The sequence below is a fragment of the Oncorhynchus gorbuscha genome, linkage group LG22 (genome assembly GCF_021184085.1).
Source record: "Oncorhynchus gorbuscha isolate QuinsamMale2020 ecotype Even-year linkage group LG22, OgorEven_v1.0, whole genome shotgun sequence".
NCBI lineage: Eukaryota > Metazoa > Chordata > Actinopteri > Salmoniformes > Salmonidae > Oncorhynchus > Oncorhynchus gorbuscha.
Genome location: NC_060194.1, coordinates 17,020,547 through 17,032,436, shown reverse-complemented (window position 1 = coordinate 17,032,436; position 11,890 = coordinate 17,020,547).

Sequence of the window (11,890 nt, the reverse complement as noted above, 5' to 3'; positions counted from 1 at the left end):
AGCCGACTGGAGGAAAGTTACATCACACCATGGGTTGAGGATCCACCAGGGGAAGAAGGGGTGTTTGGGTAAAGAGAGACAGAGAACTCGCATTGATTACTTTCTGCGAAAGCGATCAAATCAGTCGAATGAAGCACAGCAACTGGACGCAAACCATAGTTTGCAGTGCATCAGTACCACTGTCATGGAGGACGTAAACTCAAGCACCGAAGTAGCAACTGAGGTGGAACCAACAACAGGAGTGGAACTCACCCAGCCTCCCAGACCTGCAGTCGAGAGGAGACTACCAGGGCACAGACCGTATGTGAAGTGGCCTGGCGCCAGTGACAAGAAGTTGTGGGAAACAGTGAATACTGACCTTACCTTGACCCTCGAGAAACTTCGAGGCACAGTGGAGAAGAAGTTGGAGAGGATGGGGACATCATCTATGAGTACGGGACAGAAAGATTTGGAGTGGAAGAGGCAAAAGGCGGAGAAAGGTTCCAACCCCACCAGTTTCCAGAAGGCAACAAGAAATCAAGCGCCTCGCTCAAGAAAGGCGGCAGCTTAAGAAACAGTGGAAGAAGGCCTCGGAAGTGGAAAAGGAGGGCATAGAGGCACTTCAAGCTGACATCAAAACCCGGTTGGCATCCCTCCGTAGAGCAGAGAACCTACGGGAAACGCAGAAGGAAAAAGAACAAACTAGAACTCGATTCTATAAAGATCCCTTCAAGTTCCTTAAAAGTCTCTTCACAAAAGAAAAAGTGGAGCTCTAAAAACAACAAAGAAAGACCTAGAGGAGCACCTGAGAATAACAAACGTTGACTCAAATCGACATGAACATCTGGCCATCCCATCAGATATCCCACCCATTGAACCCTCGGAACATCATATTGAGACTTCAGCCTCCGACATGGAAAGAGGTGGAAGACACAGTTCGACTGGCAAGAACAGTGATCAGGCCCGGGCCAAATGGAGTCCCGTTACAGTGTATAAGAACACACCAGACGTCCTGAAAGTCCCTCTGGGAGGCTTATGAGAACAGCTTGGTGAAGAAGATAATACCCAAAGTGTGGCATAGGGCAGGCGGGGGTCCTGATCCCTAAGGAGAAGGATGCAGTGAACATCAGCCAATCGCCCAATCTCCTTACTGAATGTCGAGGGAAAAATCTTCTTTAGGGTCATTGCCCAGAGAATGGCCGAGAGTACCTACAGGAATACGTACGCGATGCATCTGTACAGAAGGCAGGGAATATCAGGGTTCTCTGGCTGCTTGAACATTCCAGCATGATCTGGCATCAGATCCAAATGGCCAAGGTGGAGAAAAAGGACCTCCAGCTAGTCTTCCTCGACCTCGCCAATGCATTTGGCTCTGTGCCCCATGAACTCCCCTGTGGTCTGCCTCAGATTTTTTCCACATACCGGACACCATCACAAACCTGGTGAAGTCGTACTTCCAGGATCTGCAGTTCTGCTTCACCACCTCAGAGTTCACCACCTCATGGCAGTGCCTGAATGTAGGTATAATGGCGGGATGTACCATTTCTCCGTTGGCATTCACAATGGCAATGGAGGTTATCATCAGATCCTCAAAATGGGTTGCTGGTGGACAGCGAGTCGACTCTGGTTTCCGCCTCCCTCCACTCAGAGCCTACATGGACGACATTACAACATTGACCACCACTGTCCCATGCACCAGGAGACTGCTCAGAAAACTTGAGGAGAACATCAGCTGGGCCCGTATGAAGATTAAACCATCCAAGTCACGCAGCATCTCGATTGTGAAGGGAGTACTCTCTGACCTGAAATTCTTCATCGGAGATGACCAAATCCCAACAGTGTCTGAGCAGCCGGTAAAAAAGCCTTGGAAGGTGGTATGATGCAAGCCTGAGGACAAAGACCAGGTGCAACAGCTGCGCAAAAGACATCAGTAGTAGCCTACAGTCCATCGACAACACCCAGCTACCTGGAAAGTTAAAGGCCTGGTGTCTGCAGTTTGGTCTCCTACCCCGGTGTTGTGGCCCTTAGCACTGTATGAGGTTCCAATCTCAACAGTGGAGAAGATGGAAAGAGGAGTCACAGGCTACTTAAAGAAGTGGCTTGGAGTTCCACGATGCCTTACCACCATAGGCCTCTATGGAGATGGTGTCCTCAAGCTGCCCCTCACCAGTCTAACAGAGGAATTCAAGTGTGCAAAAACCAGGCTCCAAATGACACTGAATGAATCTCGAGACCCAGTGGTGAGCAACAACGCGCCGACCTTGGCAACTGGGCGCAAATGGAGGCCAGGAAAAGCAGTCCAGGAGGCAACAGCAGCCCTCAGACATGCTGACATTGTGGGTCATGTTCAGCAAGGGAGAGGAGGCCTTGGGCTAACTAGCCGTGCTGCTTGGAGTAAGGCCACTGCACCAGAGCGGAAGATGGTAGTGCAGGAAGTACGCCATCAGGAGGAGGCTGCAAGGTGGGCCAAGGCAGTCTCTCTTGCCAAACAGGGACAGTGGACTCGATGGGACAGTGTGGAGAAGAGGAAGATCAGCTGGAAGGATCTGTGGGCCATGGAAGCGAGGCGGTTGAGCTTTTCCATCAGAGCAACATATGACGTCCTTCCAACACCAGTTAATCTTCACCAATGGTATGGTGAAGATCCGGACTGTGCCCTCTGTTCCATGCCAGCCAACCTCAGGCACATTCTCACAGGCTGTAAAACAAGCCTCGCCAAGGACGCTTTACACTTGGCGTCACAACCAAGTCCTTAAAAACCTTGCGTCCGCCCTGGAGGACAAGCGAGCTGCCACCAACTCCTACCACCCACAGCAGCATCACACTCCTTACGGACAAACTTTGTCCGCGAAGGGAGCTAAACCACCGAAGAGCGGCTCTACACCATTAGAGCGAGACCAGCTGCGCTTGGCCCGCGACTGGAAAATGCTAGCTGACATTGGCCGGCAACTTGTGTTTCCTCCGGAGGATCGCAACCACCACCCTAAGACCTGACATGGTGCTCTGGTCCCGTTCACTCAATAAGGTCTTCATCATTGAGCTCACAGTACCTGGGAAAAACTCAGTAGATGAGGCTTATGAGCGAAAACATCTGCGCTATGCTGATCTAGCTGCCGAAACACGGCATCATGGCTGGAACACGAGAAGTCCGACCAGTGGAGGTGGGCTGCAGAGGTTTTGTGGCAACATCTACAACCAGACTGTAGAGACCTGGGAATTAAGGGGCAGAGCCAGCGTTCGGCAATCAAAGCTGTATCAGAGGCGGCAGAAGGCAGCAGTCAGTGGCTCTGGATGAAGAAGAAAGACCCAGCTGGGCCCAAGTGAGGGGCCAGGAGGTATGCGGTCAACAATGATTGACTCAGGAGGAGGACGCCCCTGCCATGCATCCCATGGGATGTTTGCCATCAACAACAAGGCAACTCCTATGACTAATTGGGAATGGGACGCAAGCGTAGGATTGATCACCCCTGTCGCTGGCCGCCTTTGAGGAGGGTGTATGAGTGTGAAAGGCCGAAACACCCTAGGAACCAAGGTACACTACTGACGATGCGCTCCCCCAAATTTCACCACGCTCACTGTTCATTAACTCTTGGAAGTGCTTGCACAAAGGATAGTAACATCTCATCCTGTGTTCTTGGAATCCTAATCATTTTACATTACATTTACATTTTACATTTAAGTAATTTAGCAGACGCTCTTATCCAGAGCGACTTACAAATGGTGCATTCACCTTATGACATCCAGTGGAACAGCCACTTTGCAATAGTGCATCTAAATCTTTTGGGGGGGGTGAGAAGGATTACTTTATCCTATCCTAGGTAATCGCCCAACATCAGTGTCCAACCTCACTAATGCTCTTGTGGCTGACCTGAAGCAAGTCCCTGCAGCAATGTTCCAACATCTAGTGGAAAGACTTCCCAGAAGTGCACAGGTTGTTATAACAGAAAAAGTAGACCAACTCTGTATTAATTCACATGATTTTTGCATGGGATGTTTCAAAGAGCAGGTGTCTACATACTGAAATAAGTCGAGGCTTATTTCCATTGTCGTACCTATTTTTTTCTTTACAGAAACACAGTTCCATTCAAAGTTTGGACACCAACTCATTCAAGGGTTTTTCTTTATTTTTACTATTTTCTACATTGTAGAAAAGGGAATCATGTAGTATCCAAAAGTGTTAAACAAATCAAAATATATTTGAGATTTGAGATTCTTCAAAGTAGCCTCTCTTTGCCTTGATGACAGCTTTGCACACTCTTGGCATTCTCTCAACCAGCTTCATGTCACCTGGAGTGCATTTCAATTAACAGGTGTGCCTTGTTAAAAGTACATTTTGTGGAATTTCTTTCCCTTCTAAATGTGTTTGAGCCAGTCACTTGTGTTGTGACAAAGTAGAGGTGGTATACAGAAGATAGCCCTATTTGGTAAAATACAAAGTCCATGTTATGGCAAGAACAGCTCAAATAAGCAAAGAGAAACGACAATCCATCATTACTTGAAGAGATTTCGGAAAATTGGAACGTTTCTTCAGCGCAGTCGCAAAAACCATCAAGCTATGATGAAACTGGCTCTCGTGAGAATCGCCACAGGAAAGGAAGACCCAGAGTTACCTCTGCTGCAGAGGATAAGTTCATTAGAGTTACCAGCCTCAGAAATTGCAGCCCAAATAAATGCTTCACAGAGTTCAAGTAACAGACACATCTCAACATCAACTGTTCAGAGGAGACTGCGAGAATCAGGCCTTCATGGTTGAATTGCTGCAAAGAAACCACTACTAAAGGACATCTGCTGTTGAAATGATTACACAGAGACACTCAAAGTCAATCTTAAAGGAATCATTGTTTATTTGTCAGCGCTGGAGAGGTTCCAACAAACTTAATGCACCATAGTGAACGTCTGTCAGAAGCTGTACTGGTACAGTCACAGCAGTTAATTAGCAGCATAATTAATGAATCATTACCGTTTTGTTTCATTCATTTGACCAACCAATACCTCACAAGGCTTCTTCTGTCACACCTGTCCTTGTTATTGTCTTCACCCCCTCCAGGTGTCGCTTGTTTTCCCCAGTATATTTATCCCTGTGTTTCCTGTCTCTCTGTGCCAATTCGTCTTGTATGTTCCAAGTCAACCAGCGTGTTTTCCTGTGCGCCTGCCTTGTTTATTCTCTTTTTGCTAGGCCTCCGGTTTTGACCCTTGCATGTTTCTGGACTCTGTACCCGCCTGCCTGACTATTCTGCCTACCTTGACCTCGAGCCTGTCTGCCACTCTGTACCTCCTGGACTCTGAACTGGTTTTGACCTTTTGCCTGTCTGTCATCATTCTCTTGCCTACCCCTTTTTGGATCAAAAAACATCTAAGACTCCAACCATCTGCCTCCCGTGTCTGCATCTGGGTCTCGCCTTGTGCCCGATATCTTCACTCTAAACTGAGACCTTGAAACTGAGATATCTTTCGTTCTCAAAACAAGATCTGCGCGTGCTGCCAAATTGTAGATACTGATAAGTGAGAATTCCTTCAATCAGTCACTTGCATGAACACGTAAAAAAAAACAGACACTTCATTTCAAAACCTTCATACTGGGTTGTACAATTCAATTAGTATGGTAATACTATAATTATAAAGGTTATACTTCTATTAATGGGAGTGAGTATCAAAAATACACACACACACACAAGGGATCTGTAGATTCAGAGGTTAATACATCTCTCAATGGTAATCAATTGTTTCCAAATCTTACCACAATGGGGTTGGATTGACCTATGATTTTCACTAACTGTCCCTGGGACGTCAACTTAGTCGACATATAAAACCTTGTTGTTTAATAATTCTTGTTGAATGAAAGCAACCTTCAATAATTTCTAATCGTCCGTATCTACAGGGGGAAAATGAGAGCTCATCCAGAGTTGACAGCTCATTAGTTTCAACATTATAGCTGCTGAAATCTTATCAACCAGAGAGGCACAGCATGCTAATAACATTTCACAGGGAAGAGAGAACACATGTTTTAACAGTTTCACACCAGCTTGGCTAAAAATGAGATTGGGGAAAGGTCAGCCCAAGCTACAATCTAGTGGCTCTCCTCACATTTTAGGGCACAGCTGTGTCTCTAGAAGCCGCACCTTTCCAAATCATAATTATTGATAAATTACTGATAAAACTATTGATAAATTATCCAACCCAAATTTTGAATGACAGTCCTTAGTGCTTCACGTTGGTTCTATCTCTTTAATTTATGACCCTAACTTTTCTCATCACTTGTGGTAATGACAAATTGGTACCTCAATGCATTCTTTAGTCTAAATTACTATATATTTTGCAGTGTGCAGACCTTCGCAATCAACCTGATACACCAAATAAACAACTTTGGATGAGCCTAAATCATTTACGGGCATGCACCCCCCCCCGTTTCTTCATGTTCTTCTTCAGATAGTGTTTCTGTTCGTCTTACCAATGGCACATGTTCAGAGTGGATGGCCCTTGATAATGTCTCTCAACCTGAGTCGCCACTGTCCTATATAGTCCATTATGTCGTTGTCCATTTTCCTACCAGTACACCAGCAAGTTTGGAGGGATCTCTCTGCATGCTCACTCCACGTGGACCCATGTCACACTCTGACAGAAAAAGTACGAGAGAAAGGCAGTTTATAGCTTCGACTGGATGCTGTGTACAGGTTGCTGGCTCGGACTCAGGTTCCACAGTAGAAGTGGTGAAGTACCATGTTGAACGCCATTGTCGCCATTACTTCAGCCTGTTAGAGGGGGTGTTGAGGTGCACACTGTTCTTGGTCAAATGATCCCTTCCATGCATCTAGACGCCATCTGTGGTCACCTTCGCCATTACCTCTAGAGAGGACAGACGAGAACAACAGTTTGGTTTAGGGCATTTCTAATTCAGGAAATCCAGACAAATGATTTATTGTATGACAAATTATTACTACTACCTGATTCAGGAAATCGAGAAAATGATTTACTGTATGACAAATTATTGCTACCTGATTCAGGAAATCCAGACTTCTAAAACAAATGTCAAAGCGAAATAACAACACATAGTTGAAACCATTTTTTCCACCCAAATAGGCTTATACTCCCCAATCCATCATGGCGATCTCACTGCAGAGTTACAGGTCAGGTAGTCAGAGCGCTAATTCTTAGGGAGAAATCCCGACCAACCAGCAGACCCAATCTGGTGAGATTTGTTGGCTGAAGCAAAAAAAGAAAAAAAAAAACAACAGCAATACACGTATATGACTCAAGGTGGGGAACGTCAATCCATTTGGAGTAACTGTCAAGCAGCTGGTCCACCTTTACCTTCCTTTACCTTGTGTCACCTTTACCTTCCTTTCCCTTGTGTCACCTTTACCTTCCTTTACCTTGTGTCACCTTTACCTTGTGTCACCTTTACCTTCCTTTCCTTGTGTCACCTTTACCTTCCTTTCCCTTGTGTCACCTTTACCTTCCTTTACCTTGTGTCACCTTTACCTTCCTTTACCTTGCGTCACCTTTACCTTCCTTTACCTTGTGTCACCTTTACCTTCCTTTACCTTGTGTCACCTTTACCTTCCTTTCCCTTGTGTCACCTTTTCCTTCCTTTACCTTGTGTGACCTTTACCTTCCTTTACCTTGTGTCAACTTTACCTTCCTTTACCTTGTGTCACCTTTACCTTCCTTTCCTTTGTGTCACCTTTTACTTCCTTTACCTTGTGTCACCTTTACCTTCCTTTACCTTGTGTCACCTTTACATTCCTTTCCCTTGTGTCACCTTTACCTTCCTTTACCTTGTGTCACCTTCACCTTCCTTTACCTTGTCGTGAGGAGTTTGTTCCACCATTGGGGGGCCAGAGCAGCGAACAGTTTTGACTGGGCTGAGCGGGAGCTGTACTTCCTCAGTGGTAGGGAGGCGAGCAGGCCAGAGGTGGATGAACGCAGTGCCCTTGTTTGGGTGTAGGGCCTGATCAGAGCCTGGAGGTACTGAGGTGCCGTTCCCCTCACAGCTCCGTAGGCAAGCACCATGGTCTTGTAGCGGATGCGAGCTTCAACTGGAAGCCAGTGGAGAGAACGGAGGAGCGGGGTGACGTGAGAGAACTTGGGAAGGTTGAACACCAGACGGGCTGCGCGTTCTGGATGAGTTGAAGGGGTTTAATGGCACAGGCAGGAGCCCAGCCAACAGCGAGTTGCAGTAATCCAGACGGGAGATGACAAGTGCCTGGATTAGGACCTGCGCCGCTTCCTGTGTGAGGCAGGGTCGTACTCTGCGGATGTTGTAGAGCATGAACCTACAGGAACGGGCCACCGCCTTGATGTTGGTTGAGAACGACAGGGTGTTGTCCAGGATCACGCCAAGGTTCTTAGCGCTCTGGGAGGAGGACACAATGGAGTTGTCAACCGTGATGGCGAGATCATGGAACGGGCAGTCCTTCCCGGGAGGAAGAGCAGCTCCGTCTTGCCGAGGTTCAGCTTGAGGTGGTGATCCGTCATCCACACTGATATGTCTGCCAGACATGCAGAGATGCGGTCGCCACCTGGTCAGAAGAAGGGGGAAAGGAAGATTAATTGTGTGTCGTCTGCATAGCAATGATAGAGAGACCATGTGAGGTTATGACAGAGCCAAGTGACTTGGTGTATAGCGAGAATAGGAGAGGGCCAAGAACAGAGCCCTGGGGGACACCAGTGGTGAGAGCAGGTGGTGGGAGACAGATTCTCGCCACGCCACCTGGTAGGGACACCTGTCAGGTAGGACGCAATCCAGCGTGGGCCGCGCCGGAGATGCCCAACTCGGAGAGGGTGGAGAGGAGGATCTGATGGTTCACAGTATCGAAGGCAGCCGATAGATCTAGAAGGATGAGCAGAGGAGAGAGTTAGCTTTAGCAGTGCGGAGCGCCTCCGTGATACAGAGGAGAGCAGTCTCAGTTGAATGACTAGTCTTGAAACCTGACTGATTTGGATCAGAAGGTCATTCAGAGATAGCGGGAGAGCTGGCCAAAAGGACGCGAGCTTACGTTTAAAGAGTTTTGGAGAGAAAAAGAAAGAAGGGATACTGGTCTGTGATTGTTGACATCGGAGGGATCGGTCTAGTTTTTCAGAAGGTGCAACTCGCTCTCTTGAAGACGGAAGGACGTGAGCTAACGGTCAGGGATGAGTTGATGGCCAGTGAGGTAAGGAGAAGGTCTCCGGAAATGGTCTGGAGAAGAGAGGAGGGGATAGGGTCAAGCGGGCAGGTTGTTGGGGCGGCCGGCCGTCACAAGAAGACAGATTTCATCTGGAGAGAGGGGAGAAGAGGTCAGAGCACAGGGTAGGGCAGTGTGAGCAGAACCAGCGGTGTCGTTTGACTTAGCAACGAGGGATCGGATGTCGTCGACCTTCTTTTCAAAATGGTTGACTAAGTCATCTGCAGAGAGGGAGGGGGGGAGGAGGGGAGGAGGATTCAGGAGGGAGGAGAAGGTGGCAAAGAGCTTCCCTAGGGTTAGAGGCAGATGCTTGGAATTTAGCATGGTAGAAAGTGGCTTTTAGCAGCAGAGACAGAGGAGGAAAATGTAGAGAGGAGGGAGTGAAGGATGCCAGGTCCGCAGGGAGGACGACTTTTCCTCCATTTCCGCTCGCTGCCCGGAGCCCTGTTCTGGAGCTCGCATGAGTCATCGAGCCTGGAGCGGGAGGGAGGACCGAGCCGGCCTGGAGGATAGGGGACATAGAGAGTCAAAGGATGCAGAGAGGAGGAGAGAGGGTTGAGGAGGCAGAATCAGGAGATAGGTTGGAGAAGGTTTGAGCAGAGGGAAGAGATGATAGGATGGAAGAGGAGAGAGTAGCGGGGAGAGAGTGCGAAGGTTGGGACGGCGCGATACCATCAGTAGGGGCAGTGTGGGAGGTGTTGGATGAGAGCGAGAGGGAAAGGATACAAGGTAGTGGTCGGAGACTTGGAGGGGAGTTGCAATGAGGTTAGTGGAAGAACAGCATCTAGTAAAGATGAGGTCGAGCGTATTGCCTGCCTTGAGTAGGGGGGGAAGGTGAGAGGGTGAGGTCAAAGAGGAGAGGAGTGGAAAGAAGGAGGCAGAGAGGAAGAGTCAGACGAAGACGTGGGGAGTTAAAGTCGCCCAGAACTGTGAGAGGTGAGCCGTCCTGGAGGGAGCTTATCAAGGCATCAAACTCATTGATGAACTCTCGAGGAGCCTGGAGCGATAAATGATAAGGATGTTAAGCTTGAAAGGGCTGGTAACTGTGACAGCATGGAATTCAAAGGGCGATAGACAGATGGGTAAGGGAGAAGAATGACCACTTGGGAGAATGAGATCCCGGTGCCACCACCCGCTGACCAGAAGCTCTCGGGGTGTGAGAACACGTGGGCGGACGAAGAGAGAGCAGTAGGAGTAGCAGTGTTGTCTGTGGTGATCCATGTTTCCGTCAGTGCCAAGAAGTCGAGGACTGGAGGAGGCATAGGCTGAGATGAACTCTGCCTTGTTGACCGCAGATTGGCAGTTCCAGAGGCTACCGGAGACCTGGAACTCCACGTGGGTCGTGCGCGCTGGGACCACCAGATTAGGGTGGCGCGGCCACGCTGGTGTGGAGCGTTTGTATGGTCTGTGCAGAGAGGAGAGAACAGGGATAAACAGACACATAGTTGACAGGCTACAGAAGAGGCTACGCTAATGCAAAGGAGATTGGAATGACAAGTGGACTACACGTCTCGAATGTTCAGAAAGTTAAACTACGTAGCAAGAATCTTATTGACTAAAATGATTAAAATGATACAGTACTGCTGAAGTAGGCTAGCTGGCAGTGGGTGCGTTGTTGACACTACACACTAATCAAGTCGTTCCGTTAGTGTAATAGTTTCTGCAAAAGTGTTGCTATTCGGGGGCTAGCTGGCTAGCTAGTAGTGTTTTTACGTTACGTTGCGTTAAAAGAACGACAATAGCTGGCTAGCCAACCTAGAAAATCGCTCTAGACTACACAATTATCTTTGATACAAAGACGGCTATGTAGCTAGCTATGTAGCTAGCTACGATCAAACAAATCAAACCGTTGTACTGTAATGAAATGAAGTGAAAATGTGATACTACCTGTGAATGCGACCGGTTGTTGAGTTCTATTCAGAAGACGTTGGCTAGCGTTGGCTAGCTAGCAGAGTCTCCTACGTTAAGACGACAAATAGCTGGCTAGCTAACCTCGGTAAATTAAGATAATCACTCTAAGACTACACACTCTAAACCTAAACAACACAATTATCTTGGATACGAATGCGAAGACAGCAAAGACAGCTATGTAGCTAGCTAACACTACACTAATCAAGTCGTTCAGTTGAGTGTAATAGTTTTCCCAGTGCAGCTAATCAGTGGACGTTAGCTAGCTGGCTGAAGTGAAAGACTACGTTAGGATGGCAGAAATGATAATTACGCAATTATCTTTGATACAAAAACTGACTATGTAGCTAGCTGAGAAGAAATTGCTAAGATTAGACAAATCAAACCGTTGTGCTATAATGAAATATAATGAAATGTAATGAAAAGTTATACTACCCGCGGGAGCATAAGTGCCCGATGCGACCACTCGCTCCAACCACTCGCTCCAACCCGGAAGTAGTCACCTTTACCTTCCTTTCCCTTGTGTCACCTTTTCCTTCCTTTACCTTGTGTCACCTTTACCTTCCTTTACCTTGTGTCACCTTTACCTTCCTTTACCTTGTGTCACCTTTACCTTCCTTTACCTTGTGTCACTTTTACCTTCCTTTACCTTGTGTCACCTTTACCTTGTGTCACCTTTACCTTCCTTTACCTTGTGTCACCTTTACCTTCCTTTACCTTGTGTCACCTTTACCTTCCTTTACCTTTACCTTTACCTTGTGTCACCTTTACCTTCCTTTACCTTGTGTCACCTTTACCTTCCTTTACCTTGTGTCACCTTTACCTTCCTTTACCTTGTG